Consider the following 13934-nt stretch of genomic DNA (forward strand, 5'->3'; position numbering starts at 1 on the left):
CTCCGCATTCAAGAGAAGATCCTGTGTTAACACGAACAAGGCAAACTAAAAATTAAAACTTGAACTAATAAGTAATAAAAGCTTAACTCAGTCAAGTAGCTAATTTCTAAGTCCCCGGCAACGGCGCCAAAAACTTGTTGCGACCAAATACACTCACGCAAGTATACGCAGTCGTCAAGTAATAGAGTAGTGAATAAAGTATCATTCCCACGAAGACTTATGATTAACTTTTGACTAATTCAAACTCAAATAGCTTATCGATTCAAGCGATTTCTTATAAAATAGATAATTGTCTAATTTACTACCTAAAGTCTATCAAATAAAGACTTACTAGAAATCAACACAATACTTAAATAGTTTTAAATGACAATCAATGAGAGATAATATTCCAGGATCACGGGTTATCTAACAATCATATTGCATTCTTAGCTTAAAATAACTAATTGATTTATCTGGATTGTTGGTTGACAGGGTTGATATTACTCATAAGAATTTGTCGAACCCCTACTCGCCTATTCAAGCTAACTTAATACCTATATGTCTATGGAATTAAGATTAACAAGCACGCATTTACAATTCCTGTATTGCAACCGAGCAAGGCAATTAGGTATATGTCTATCCCAATTGTGAATCCGTTCTCCGATGCCCGGGTTTAAGAACTTGCTCTATTTAATTCTATATGCAATCTAGAGTTCTTACTTTCGAGTTCAACTCTAGATTCGTAGATAGTATTTCACTGTTAGCTACTCAGCAAAATAATTAAAAACAGAATTAAATAAACAACCCAATATGATAAAACCAACTTCGTCAAATTAAACTTCAAACATCAACATTCATGTATACCCATGACCGTAGAACAATAGGGTTCTTAGCCACTCATGTTCATGCAATCATCAAATAACTCACAAGAGTGCATAATAATCAATAAAAGAAGGAAAAATAAGAACTCAAGATGAATTCCGTGGTTCCCCATCTTTGTCGTGGCTTTTCTCTTCTTCCCAATATGTTAGCTGCCCTAAAAGAGGCGTTTTTTGCTTATATATTGCGTACAAAAGTCGTGGGCCAAAGTTCTCCTATTCCTAATCCGACTTGGCTACAGGGATTGATGCTGGGGTGGATGTGTCGCATCCACCTCGTCCTCCACTTCTCAGCTTCGCATGCTAGGGTAGATGCGTCGCATCCACCCTTTGTTCCTCCTTCTCAGCTTTGCCCAGGTGCGGATGCTATGGGCCGACTTCACTGGTAAGGGTGCACGAAATCCAAACCCTCTTACTCTACCTAGAGCACCTTTTCTTCATATTTTTGCACTCCAAATACCCTAATTCATCACACAACTCAATTAGTCATAAAACCAATAATTAAACCATGTTGGGCATTTTAAATATCAAATAGCATCAAAAAGCGGTTAAAACATGGGTAAAGTAACATCAACACATATCGAAATATGCCCAACATCACTGAACCTCGTACAAAAAAGTTTTACTGACTAATTACCACTAATACATGTAACAAATATGTCTACTATTGACATACATAGGTCAGGGGAATTGCATACCATGACTATAGGCAAACGTTTTTTCCCCAGTTACGTTTCGTCAGTCAACATGAAAATAATAAAAGATCAAACTGGAAATTGCAAATTAAATCATTTAATTCAATACTTCATTTTTCGAACAAAGAACTGTCGTTTCAACGGATAGATGGGAAAAGGGGCGTGACAGATGTGCCAAAAAAAAAAAAAAACAGATCACAGGAAAATAAAATAAAAAAGGGGAAATAATTAAGTATTCCTACAAAAAACATATAGTACTATGTAATATATAAGAAACGATGACCTAGTAACAAAAAGGAGAGACAGAACTCCTAATATATATGGAGTAAACTCAAGTTTACCCGATAACCTTTAAGGATTAGGAAATAATATCCCTCACCTTTTGAAAGGGAAAGGGAACCCCTTGTGTAATGGCTTTCCAGTGATTGTTTTTTTTTTTTTGAATAAAAATCTTTACTTGTTTTGAAAAGATAATTTTTAGAATTACCAAACTCTTTCATTATTCAAAAGCTCTACATATGACAAATAATTAGAATCTACACAATTTACGGAGTATCCCTTTAACCTTCTTCGTGTATAGTTTAAGATATGATGTGACGCAAAAATACCTCCGTAACTAATTTTCGAATTTGACCTTATCATCTATAATTTCTGATCAATAAAGATATTTTCAAAATAAGTGAAGTTCAATAATTATTTTAGCATAATAGTTTTATATACAAATAGTTCTTTCATCTAATACATATGTAAGAGAATTGACCATTTCAGTATATTTTTTTCCCTTCAAATTGAAATGCTAAAGCATTCACGGTGAACGTGCTTTCACCATACTTCTTGAATTTTGTATACAAGTTTTTTTTTCGTTATTGTAAAAATTATAACAATAACCTCAATATAACCTCGATATAATAAAAAAATATCTTAAATTTTACAAGCAAGAAAGACGACACTCAAGTATTGGTTTGGAAGAAAAATATTATATTTCACCTTTGAAAGGATAGAGAGAGGGAAAAAAAATCTTTATTCAAAAAATAAAATTCTTATCGGAAAAATATTTCATAAGGGGTTCCCTTTCCCATTCAAAACGTGAAGGGGTATTGTTTCCAAATCACTAAAGATTAAGGGGTAAAGTGAATTTTACTCATATATATATATATATATATATATATATATATATACACACGGGTAGAACTAATCCTTCAGAGTAGTAGACTCATTCATTTACTCTTTTTTTTCCTTTCTTGAAATCAAATTCTTATAAGTACACCAATTAAATTTTATTAGTGAATTGGTGCATCATTAGGCAATTTATAAGATGGGAAAAGAAAGAATATAAATAGAGAACATATAAAATAGTACTTATGACGTTTTTCTTTGCAGAGCGAGAAACCTAAGTCCTTTTCCCTTTAAACAATATTATAGAACTATATTTCCCCTTTTTCTTTTTCTATTAGAGTGAAATATAACGAAAGGGAAAGTTAGGAAACTACTCATATACTTCTATTAACATCTTAAAAGTTAATAAACAAGATGAAGCAATTTTATTAATAAAATATATTTCAAAACTTTAGATAAAACATTTAAATAGTTGATGAATATTAAATTACTAATTGAAGATTTAATCCAAAGGAAAATGTGCAACTTCAGTTGTCTGTTATTACGTCGTTTCTTTATCTCGTCTGTGGACAGATTTTTTGGCGTTGTAGTAATATATATTGTGTGACTCGTTTCTCTTTCTATATATTCATCCACTCTCTTTCTATTAAGAATAATTGGTCTTAGATTGATTTTATAATTAAAAAAAACTAAAAAGTTATAGAATTGCATCTACACCATCTGTCTAAGCTATGATTCATCGCTTAATTCAAATTAAATTAATCTATTTTGACTCGAGCAAAATTGGTAGATTTTCGACCATGAACTATTCATTGACTCAGTTCACTTATTATATTTCCTTTTTTTCTTTTTCTGTTAAGGTAAAACATAAAATGGAGTAAAATTCTCGAAACTGTTGAGTAATATGATATTCTATTAATAATCTCAAAAGCTAAAAAGATGAACATTTTTATAGAAGAACAATATGTCAAAACTTTGAATTTTTTAGGTATATTAATTAATGAGACTTAAATTACTAAATTAAGAATAAATGTATATCATCTAAATCCAAAGGTAAATTTAGTTGTTAACCATAGACGTATAAGTACTTTAAAACTTTTAATTTGTGTTTATTGAAAAAGTCCAACACTATTGTCTCTGATTCAATTTGGACTTTCTTGAAGGATGCCAATACAAATGAATTACTCAAGGAGATATTTTCATAAGAGAATAAGCCAGAAATGACGGTGAAAAAGCCCTTCCTCTCTCTGTGTGTAGACTCTAGCTGATGTACTGCTTACTTTGCCACACGTTATTTAATTCCCTGTCTCGTTATTTCATCCTTATTATAATTCTAAGATATTTTTACCAAACAAATCAATATAAGTATATGGTGGAGGTAAAAAAGGAAGTTTGTATGTAGTATAATATAATATGAATATGTGATTTTTCATACATTTTGGACAGAATAGACACGAGACAAATATTGTTTCATTTAGCTTATACCTAAAATAACACACTAGTGGAGACGAAAGAATTTCAATTTATCTCCTAACAATACGTACTAAGTTGACATGCTTAATGTAAATGTAAATCATCCAGGTTGTCAAATTTTTTTATATTGGTGGAAAAAAGACATTACACGTGGAATGTTAGTATGCTGACGAGGCATGACGTGTGAAGCAACGGTATATCAACAAGTGGCATCCTCAATAAATAGAATTAAGAATTTAAGGAAGGCACGGGAGAAACACCCACGAGACAGTACAGAGAAGAGAACTGGGCCTGACAGTTGTCAAAGAAGAGGCGAGAACGGAATGAATAAGGATAAAAAAGAAGGGAAGATACACGAACCAGAAATAAATAAGGAAGGGGAATCAGAGCAGTTATAAGGCATTAAATATGCCAGTTACAGTTATTTATAGTAATAAGCAATCAATACAATTAATGCCCATAATGAATTCAAATTAAGTGAGAAAACCGTTATGATTGTACACTCCTATATAAGGATACAAAATTCTATTTGTAAGGACAAGTTCCAAGTACTACTGAAATACATTCTATAATTCTCTGTTTTATCAAAGTTTTCAACCTTGATTTTAGGGATTGATTATCGATTTATTCCTTATTTCCCTTTGTTAATTTTCTCTATAATTTCTACTACTATTTTACAAATAGCTAGTTGTGGAAGTGAAGTAAAATTTATTTATTAGTAACCCGTTTTCTTTTAAATATAAGATTTGACTAAAAATCTATTTTTTGGTTAAACATTTTTCTCTTTCATGTTACTAATCAATAATTCTTATAGACATTTATATGTAATTAATCTGATTGTGGGTAAAGTTGTACAAACGGTCTATTTTTCAATACCAATTGCTAAGTCGTTCTGTAAGGAAAAAATTGATTTCATAAGAGAGCACAGAGTCCACGGAGACGCATACACATGAATTCAAATAAACTTTTTTTTTTGGTAAGGCTTTCAGGTAACTATCGAGAGAATATCAAATGCTGACGGTACGAAGGTTACCGACTTTCAAAGAATTCGACCAGGTTATTTATGCTTTGCTTTAGATAAAAATAAAAAAGAACAGTGCCTTCTTCTATCTCTTCAAATGAAGTTATTGCGGGCCCTCTTTTTCATTTGTTAGTATAATATATTAAGCAAGATTACAGTAAATTTTCTGTATCTTTAAATCCAAAGCTCAACAACTGTTCGTTACTCTCCTTAATTTTGTTCGCGTGTTGTTCATGTCCGAGAGAGAGAGTATATAAATTTAAAGGAACTAGAGCGGTAATAATTTTATTCAACCTTCCTATGAGAATAGCATTATTCCACATTGTACAAGTCCAATACGAGATTTCACCATATCCAAAATAAGATTCAACGATATCAATATTAATAAAAGAAATTGAGATTATTTGCTTAATCAGCAGATTCCAACAACTTTAAAGAGTCGCGACTTAATTGCTTTTAAACATTGTGGAAAGACTTAGCTATGTTAATGGAGCTGGCAAGCATAGGGAAAGGGAAATGACAAAGAAATTGAAAATGGAAAGATAAAAGATGAAAACAAAAGGCTGATTTCTGATTTCCTTAACGTGTTCCCAAAACATGAAAAGAGTTCAAATTATCGTATTGGTACGTACTGTCAAATAATCTGACAAAATGATTTTGACAATGTGTATGAAGTTTGTAACAATCCCTTTTTTTCTCAAAAACAAATATGTTGTGGATAGGGTGGGTGATTATTTCGTGATAGCTAAGGACGGAAAGACAGATCGATGAGAGGAGGGTCTTTGGTAATTGGTATCCTAATAAAATAGCTTTGCTATTCGTATTAATTAAATTATTATAAATCTAAACCTAAATATTGCATGGCAAATTAATGTTGCAACTAGCATGAATTGCAAAATGGCGATGTCAGATTTGATTTGATGAAAGGGACAGGGGAAAAGGTAGCTAGAATTTGAAGCCAGCTAGAGAGAGTAGTGGCAAAGTGCCGTCAAAAATAGTACTCTGTAGTACATGAGAAGATAAAAGGTTGCCTTGGGGTCGTTTTTATGTCTTGGAAAAGTAAGAGAATTCAAAAAGATTAGCTAGCTGTAAATAAAGATAGTGTTAAAAAGCAGCGTTAAATCGTGTCAAGGTTGAGAATGAGAGTCCAAGCTGAAAACAAATAAAGTGATTAAAGTTATAGAATTGTGTTGAGTTGGCAGCCCTAGGCCATCTGCCTAAGTTACGATTCATTGTTTAATTCAAATTGATTTACTTATTTTGACTTAAGATTTGTACAGTTTTGGACCATGAACTATTTATTTACCCAGATCACTTTATTATATTTCTTTTTTTCCTTTTTCTATTAAGGAAAAAACATAAAACACTGTAAAATTCCGGAAACTATTAAGTATGTGTACGATCGAGTAAAATTGAGAGTAATGTCTGCCCCGATTTTCCGATGTAAAAACGGAGGGAGAGCATAATGCACAAGATTGTAATTGAGGTTAGAGACCCTTCGTATCGATATCCAGGAAGAGTGAACGATGTACCTGTCATCAGGTATGGTAAATCGACGCGCCCCGGGCCAAGAATAAGTTCTAAGACCTCGGGAGACACGGTGAACGGCTATGCATGATGGATAGAGAGCCGTGATACTCGCCCTCTACCGTATATCACGGAGCGGATCCACTCGAAATCGATTATAGATGAGTAATTACCGGTAAATAAGGAAATTTATCTATTTTAGACTTTTACTAGGGATGAAACTCTCATATTATATAAAGGGGAAGTTTTTCTTTTGTAAAACACAATGTAACACGCATGTCAAAGCAATACAAGTTTATTTTATGCTTTTTAGATACCGTTGAGAACCTTGTTCACTTATTCTGTTCTTCATTCACGACTTGGCTCGAACCGAGGGTCCAATCGAGGACGAGGTCGCTGTTCAATCTAAGTTTAGGCTTGGTCATAACATTGCAATTGGTTTGATCGTTTATTTCGTCTCTAATTCATTTATCTAATATTCTTAATTATTTGTGTTGAATTAAACGTAACCACGTATCTTTAAAATCGCATAAAAATTTAATTGTTATCCAATTCTGGGGTAAACAAAGTAATATGACAGTCTATTATAAATCTCAAAGTTAAAAAAATGAAATTATTTTAGGAGAAACATGTGTCAAAAATGTGGAAAATTTCTTTTAGATATTGATGAGACTTAAATAACTAATTCGAGAATAAATGTACATCATCTAATTCCTAAGGTAAATTAGTTGGTAACCATACATGTCTAAGTACTTTAGAACTTTTAATGTGATTCAATCTGGAATGTCTTGAACAACGACCGAAATTAATGAATTACTCATGCAGGGAGATGTTTTGTTAAAAGACTAAACTAAAAATGGCGGTGAAAGGAAATCGAAAAGTATAAAAATGATGTTTCCTTGTCTCGCTTTTGGCTGTGGATATAGGAGAAAAAATTCGAAATGACAGAAATGATTAATAGCCTTTTTAACCGGAGAAGAAAGCAAACTTATAAGTAAACTTGAATACTATAATTATAAGAGTAAACTTACACGAAGTATAATATGAATATTTATTTTCATACATACGGGACAAATATAATTTCATTTCGACTCCAAAGGTCGTTCTAGTTGAAAAGGATCAGAAAAAGGTATCAGCTGGATATTTGCGCATTATGATTTTATATTGCAAGCTCAGCAAATGTATAGTTTATTTGTCTTTTTAATTTAAACAATACATACAAAGTCTATTTCACACTGTTTGGCAAGTAATATTTTAATGTTAAAAACAAAGTAATAAAAACATTGATACATCGTTGTGAAATAAAAAAAACAGATATATATAGTGATCAAACAGATACTATATATATAGTGATCTAATTTTCTCCAAATGATAGTTCAAAAGATTAAACAGATACTATATATATAGTGATCTAATTTTCTCCAAATGATAGTTCAAAAGATTTCAAACTTTACACGTGGACATAGGCGTTGCAGGAGCGGTCATTTAATTGTCCTAATTAAAGTCTTTTAAGGCCTCTATTTGGGGCGCCAGAAGAAACCCCATAACCCAATTTTGCTCCCCTACTACCAGACAAAACAAATATTGCCACCTCAGCATTTTTTTCTCTAAGGGGGAAACCCTAATTTATAGCACCTTTATAAACCCCCATTTGCCGATCATTTTCATTTTGTGCTTCCTCCCACGCATAACTGTTTACCCGAAAAATTGGATAGAGTTAAATTTGTGTATAATTCTAAGAATATGTGATATAATTTGATACAAATTGTATAGAGAAATAGAAATACGTGTATTCTTGACTATGAGAATGAGAATAGTGAAAAGAAGAACAAATAAGATAAAGGGCAGAAAATACAAGGGGATATCTTTCAACATGAGAAGAAATCTTTTGTTACAATGTGTGCCTGCTTGTTTACAATCCATGCCCCCTTATAGTAAAGGGATCCTACTTTATATACAATAAAAAATACGTAGTGGAGAGCCCATGATGTATTGTCTTTTCCTCGATTTCCGCCAAGATTCTCTCCCATAGTGCGGTTGCAACGACCCTTGTCTGCGAGCTTGATACTAGCTCGAGCTCGGTATTGGATTGAGCCCCCGGCCTTGGTCCGAGATCGATTCTGACATGGGGTCTCGGTATTCGGGCTGAGTGCTGGTCGGTCTATGCATCTTCGATAATCTCTGCTTTGCCCCGTAGTTCGATTTGGATATGAGCTCGATAATGATACCGAGCTTGTCATTGATCGGTCTTAGAGCTCGAAGCTCGATGCCCTTACTTCGGACCTTGACTGAGCTTGTCATGCAGATATCCTTTGATCGAAACATTATCGTCTCGACCAGTCCGTACAGACTCAAATCGATTTTGACCGTACACAGATAGTCCTCTCGTTTCTCGAAAAAGGATGTGGCGAAAAACGATATAATTTCCCAACAGCTCGATCAGATATATACTGACGTTTTCATCGATCCCGACCATAACATATGTGATAGTTGTCCTATCGGTTCGGTTTTACCAAGGCATTTAATGTGTCAGACGGTGGTCAGCCACCTCTGATAATGAACCGTCATTGCTTCAATCTATAAATAGCCTTTCCTTCTACCATTCATCATTTTTACGCCTTCAATCTTCCAAATTTTCCAAGTTCCTTTTCATCTTTTCTGAGTTTTCTGCCTGTAAATCTGTGAGTTTTACTGAAAACTCTTCCTTAGAACACCAAATACTTCCGTTCTTTGTTCACAAAATTTTTAAATGGCAAAAACGTCTAAAACTGTTTCGCAAAAAGAGACCGCTTCTTCATCTCGACCTGCTGGTGGCGAGGATGTGGAAGAGCCACGCCCTGAGGAATTTGTTCCGGTTAGGTGTTCGACTGTAGGCGATTTTAAAATTGAAAAGCCTTCTCCGATACCGGGTCGGTGTGAGCCGATGTCGAGGTACCAATGTTCAATTACCGAAAAAGTTCTCGATAGAGTCATACAAGAATGCAACTGGGATAATAAACTCGTAGTAATCCCATCGCCCGATGAATCAATTACTACCCACGTCGAAGGGTTCTTAAGTGTTTATACTTATCCTTTCACGTTGGGACCCCTAGACCCTGTCATCGTTGCCTTTTGTAAGAGGTACGATGTGACCCTCGGCCAAATCCACCCTTCCTTTTGGAGGATAGTGACCCTTCTTCGATTTTTCTCGAGTAAGGTCGAGAGGCGTATCTTCACCCTCGATCATCTTATGCGCCTTTACATTCCCCGACTTTATCGAGGAGGGTTGATCAAGCTTGCTCGCTGAGCAACCAAAGCGCCATTCTCGAGCATAGACGAGACCCGGGATCGGGGTTGGAATCCAAAGCTCAGACCTGATCCCTGCCGATGACTTGCCATTTCCGGAGAAATGGAATATGAGCCGTGAGTAAACATTTCTCTTCGCCCGTTTTGATTTTGTGATTGCCTTCTATTTTGTTGATCCATTTTTCCTAATCATAGCCGTAGCTCGAATGCCGGAACCGATCCCGGATCTTAGACAATGGGTCAAAAGTCTGGTGTTGCAGAGATGTCACATAAGCCATATTCCGAGCACGTGTGGCGCGAACTTTCAAAGGGCCGGTGGGAGGCCCGTTCTCACGGTAAGATTCTTTCCTAGAATAGTCAACACTTGGGCTTCTTTCGAGCTTACTCATCTCTTTTTCCTTGTAGGCCTTGGGAAGGATGTTGCAATAAGGCCCCCGTCCGGAGATGAAGACGTCCTCCCCTAATAACCTACTCTGAAGCAGGATAAAGAGAAGAAAAGAAAAGTGGATCCGAGTTACCCAACTCGGAGAAGCAGAAACCGAAAAGGAGGCAGGTGCGCAAACCCAAGGAAAGCACCGGCGCCATCCCATCGAACTTAGTCCACCGGCTGAGGGATACGTACGAAGAAGAAGAAAATTCCAAGCTGGTGGCCCGTATGAGAGTCAACACCGCATTGCCTCAATCTAGGGAGGCTACTGAGGGGGCAGTGATCGGGGTCTCCGAATCGGAGAGGGGCGAGACTTCTTTGCCCCAAGCTAGGAAGGTCGACAAGGAGACCATGGCCGGTATTCCTTAAGCAGAGTAAAGTGCCCCGAAAAATGCGCTTGGGGTGATTGATCTCTCCAGGTCTCCTTTATTTTTCGACTCCATGATCAACGAGGTCGATATGCTAAAAGGGCATTCACACGAGGGGCCTCAAGGGGCGACAAATTTCAATAACTTCTTTGATGGCTTAGAATCCACCACTTCGGAGGATGTCACCGGGTTGTGTGACTTATCAGTGCCAAAGAAAGCACATTTTCAGGAGCCAGCAGGTCTTCGTCGAGTCTGAGGTTAGTGGACCAGTTCCCGGCTCCTAGTGTAGATCCTGACTGGAAGGGGTCAATAATTATATCTATCGCGGAGGATGCCCGAGTTCTCTCAGCCCCAGTGGGTGTTGCTAGCTATCTTCGGTGCTTGGTGACCGAAGAGGACCAGGCCAAGATGGACGAGGTGGAAGTGCCCTGCCTGTTCAACGAAGCTCAACATGCGTTGAATCGGGTAATTTCCTCTTTATTATGTACTTTAGATTTTAAGTTGCAAACAATCGTAACACTTTTCTTTATGCTTGCTCATCTCGGTACTTCACCATGAAACTTTACTCCGATATCGAGAGACGTTAACCCAACACGAGGTCGAGATTCGAAAGCTTACTGAAAAGAGGGACGCTTATAAGCTTCTTAGTGAGAAACTCCAGGCCGAGCTAGAAGCGGCTCGGAAGGAGCATGCTGAATGGGTCGAGTAGGTAAGACAAGTACTTGAATATAGTGATGATGATTTGGACAAAGTGGCTAACGATCCGAACCTGTAGGTTCAAAAGAGACTTGAACAGATCGGGCAACTCCAGGAGGAGGTGGATACGATATAAGCTGAGGCCGAAAAATGGAAGAAAATCATGGACCTCCTAGTCTCGAAAAAGGAAACTGTCCAGGCACAACTACTGTCGACTGACGCCTAGCTCCAGGCTGCAGAGGAAAAGGTCTCGACTCAGGCCAAAACAATCGAGGAGATCCAGTCTCAGCTGGGCTCGGCGGTCTCCAGCCAAGAAATCTGGCCAAGGAACTTGAGGCGGCCAAGTCGGAGATTGTTGTGGTCAAGGCCGAGGCTGATGAGATGGTAGCCCAGCATAAGTCCAATGCCGAGGTAGCTCAGGACCCAGTGAAACATTTGGTGGAGCATATGAAGTGGCAATCCCGAAGGGAGGCCATCGAAGGAGTTCATGCTCAGGGTTTCGACCTGCTGGCTGAGATCTAGAATGCCAAGGTATCTGAAGCAAAGGCGAGGAAGCTGGCTTATCCCGGGGAGGAGGATTCCAAGGGGTCTGAAGATTCGAATGAGCCCGAAGGTGGTGAATACCTCGAAGGCGACGACGCGGCCCCCGGTGAAGATTAGGCCACTTAGAATCTTTTTAGACCTTTTCATTATTTTGTTTTTTCTTTTGAGGCTGTTTTGGTCGTTGTAGATTTCTGTATCGGGACCATTTAGCCCTTGTAAAAAGAATTTTGGATAAATATATAAAGCTTTCTTTCCCTTTCAGCTTTCGAATTTTCCCTTTGCTTTATTATTTCTCCTCACAAAGATCAAAATGTCTTGGCATGAAATAATTCGATTATGTTCGAAGTTTCAAACAAACCTTGCCTTTACATTATTCTTTTTAAGGCGTTTTGGGGGTTCGGTGTTACCGAAAACCTTCTCCTAGAGTAAGTAATTTAGATTGTAATTGGGCTGGTAAGCACGTGGTGGTGCCTACACCCGAGGAGTCGATCACTACCCACGTAGAGGGTTTTCTGAGTGCTTATACTTATCCTTTCACGTTGGGCCCTTTGGACCTGGTCATCATCGCCTTCTGTAAGAGGTACGAGGTAACCCTTGGTCAAATGCATCCCTCTTTCTGGAGGATAGTGATTCTTGTCCGCTTCTTCATAAGCAAAATTGAGAAGTGTCCCTTCACCATCGTCCATCTCATGCATTTGTACAGTCCCCAACTCTATCGAAGGGGATTAATAAAACTTTCCCATCGGGCCTCTAAGGCCCCATTATCGAGCATAAATGAGGATCGAGATCGAGGCTGGTTGGGCCGATTCGTTTGAGTGAAACCCTCAGACTTAATCCCGGCTGAGGATATGCCATTTTCTGAGAAATGGAACATGAAACATAAGTATAACTTCGCCTTTAAAATTTCGTTTATTGCTTTTCCTTTTTCCTCCCTTTTTATCGATGTTTTTGTGGTGCAGCCAAAGCAATAAACGGAATTTTAAAGACGAAGTTATACTTACGTTTCATGTTCCATTTCTCAGGAAATGGCATATCCTCAGCTGGGATTAATCCGAGTTTTTCACTCAAACGAATCGACCCAACCAGCCTCAGTCTCGATCCTCGTCTTTGCTCGAGAATGGGGCCTAAGAGGCCCGACGGGCAAGTTTTATTAATCCCCCTTGATAGAGTCGAGGACTGTACAAATGCATGAGATGATCGATGGTGAAGGGACACTTCTCGATTTAGCTTACGAAGAAGTGGACAAGAATCACTATCCTCCGGAAAGAGGGATGAATTTGACCAAGGGTCACCTCGTACCTCTTACAGAAGGCGATGATGACCAGGTCCAAAGGGCCCAACGTGAAGGGATAAGTGTAAACACTCAGAAAACCCTCCACGTGGGTAGCGATTGACTCCTCGGGCGTAGGCACAACCACGTGCTTACCAGCCCAATTACAATCTTCCTTAACTTTGGAGAGGAGATTGTCAGTGATCTAGCATATATATCTCGAGACCGACTCGCACCGACCCAGTACGGAAGAGATTTTTCCGACTTTGAAATCAGTACTGGTTTGGCACCCCGCAGGAATGAACATAGTCAAGGAGGGCTCTGGTGTCTTTTCCTTAGCAGCAGTAGACGGAACATTTTCCTCTTCAGCCGGTCGCGAGGCAGAGGGAGTTTCTTTTTGGGTAACAGACTTTTAGGTCTTCGCCATTTTTCTTTTTTGAAAGGTTAAAGGAAAAGAGAAAGTTAAAAGGGTATGCTTGGCAATTTGGGGTAAAGAACAGAGGTTCTTATAAAGTGACAGGGTGATCAGAAAATGGATATTTGAGAATGTAGGAGTTTCTGACATATGAGGGTAGAGGTTTTGAAAGTAAAGTTTGAATAAGATAATGAAGAGGTTTTTATAGTTTACAAACAACGGTTCAAAAGCTATAATGGTC

General features: G+C 37.4%; 1 pseudogene; it reads right to left on the reverse strand.

Moving 5' to 3' along the window:
- The window catches only part of LOC142175703 (uncharacterized), a 155042-nt pseudogene extending 142339 nt beyond the window's left edge, over nucleotides 1–12703 (reverse strand).
- Between the last annotated feature and the right edge of the window lie 1231 nt (nucleotides 12704–13934).

This window comes from Nicotiana tabacum, chromosome 22 (assembly GCF_000715075.1).
Source record: "Nicotiana tabacum cultivar K326 chromosome 22, ASM71507v2, whole genome shotgun sequence".
Classification (NCBI taxonomy): domain Eukaryota; kingdom Viridiplantae; phylum Streptophyta; class Magnoliopsida; order Solanales; family Solanaceae; genus Nicotiana; species Nicotiana tabacum.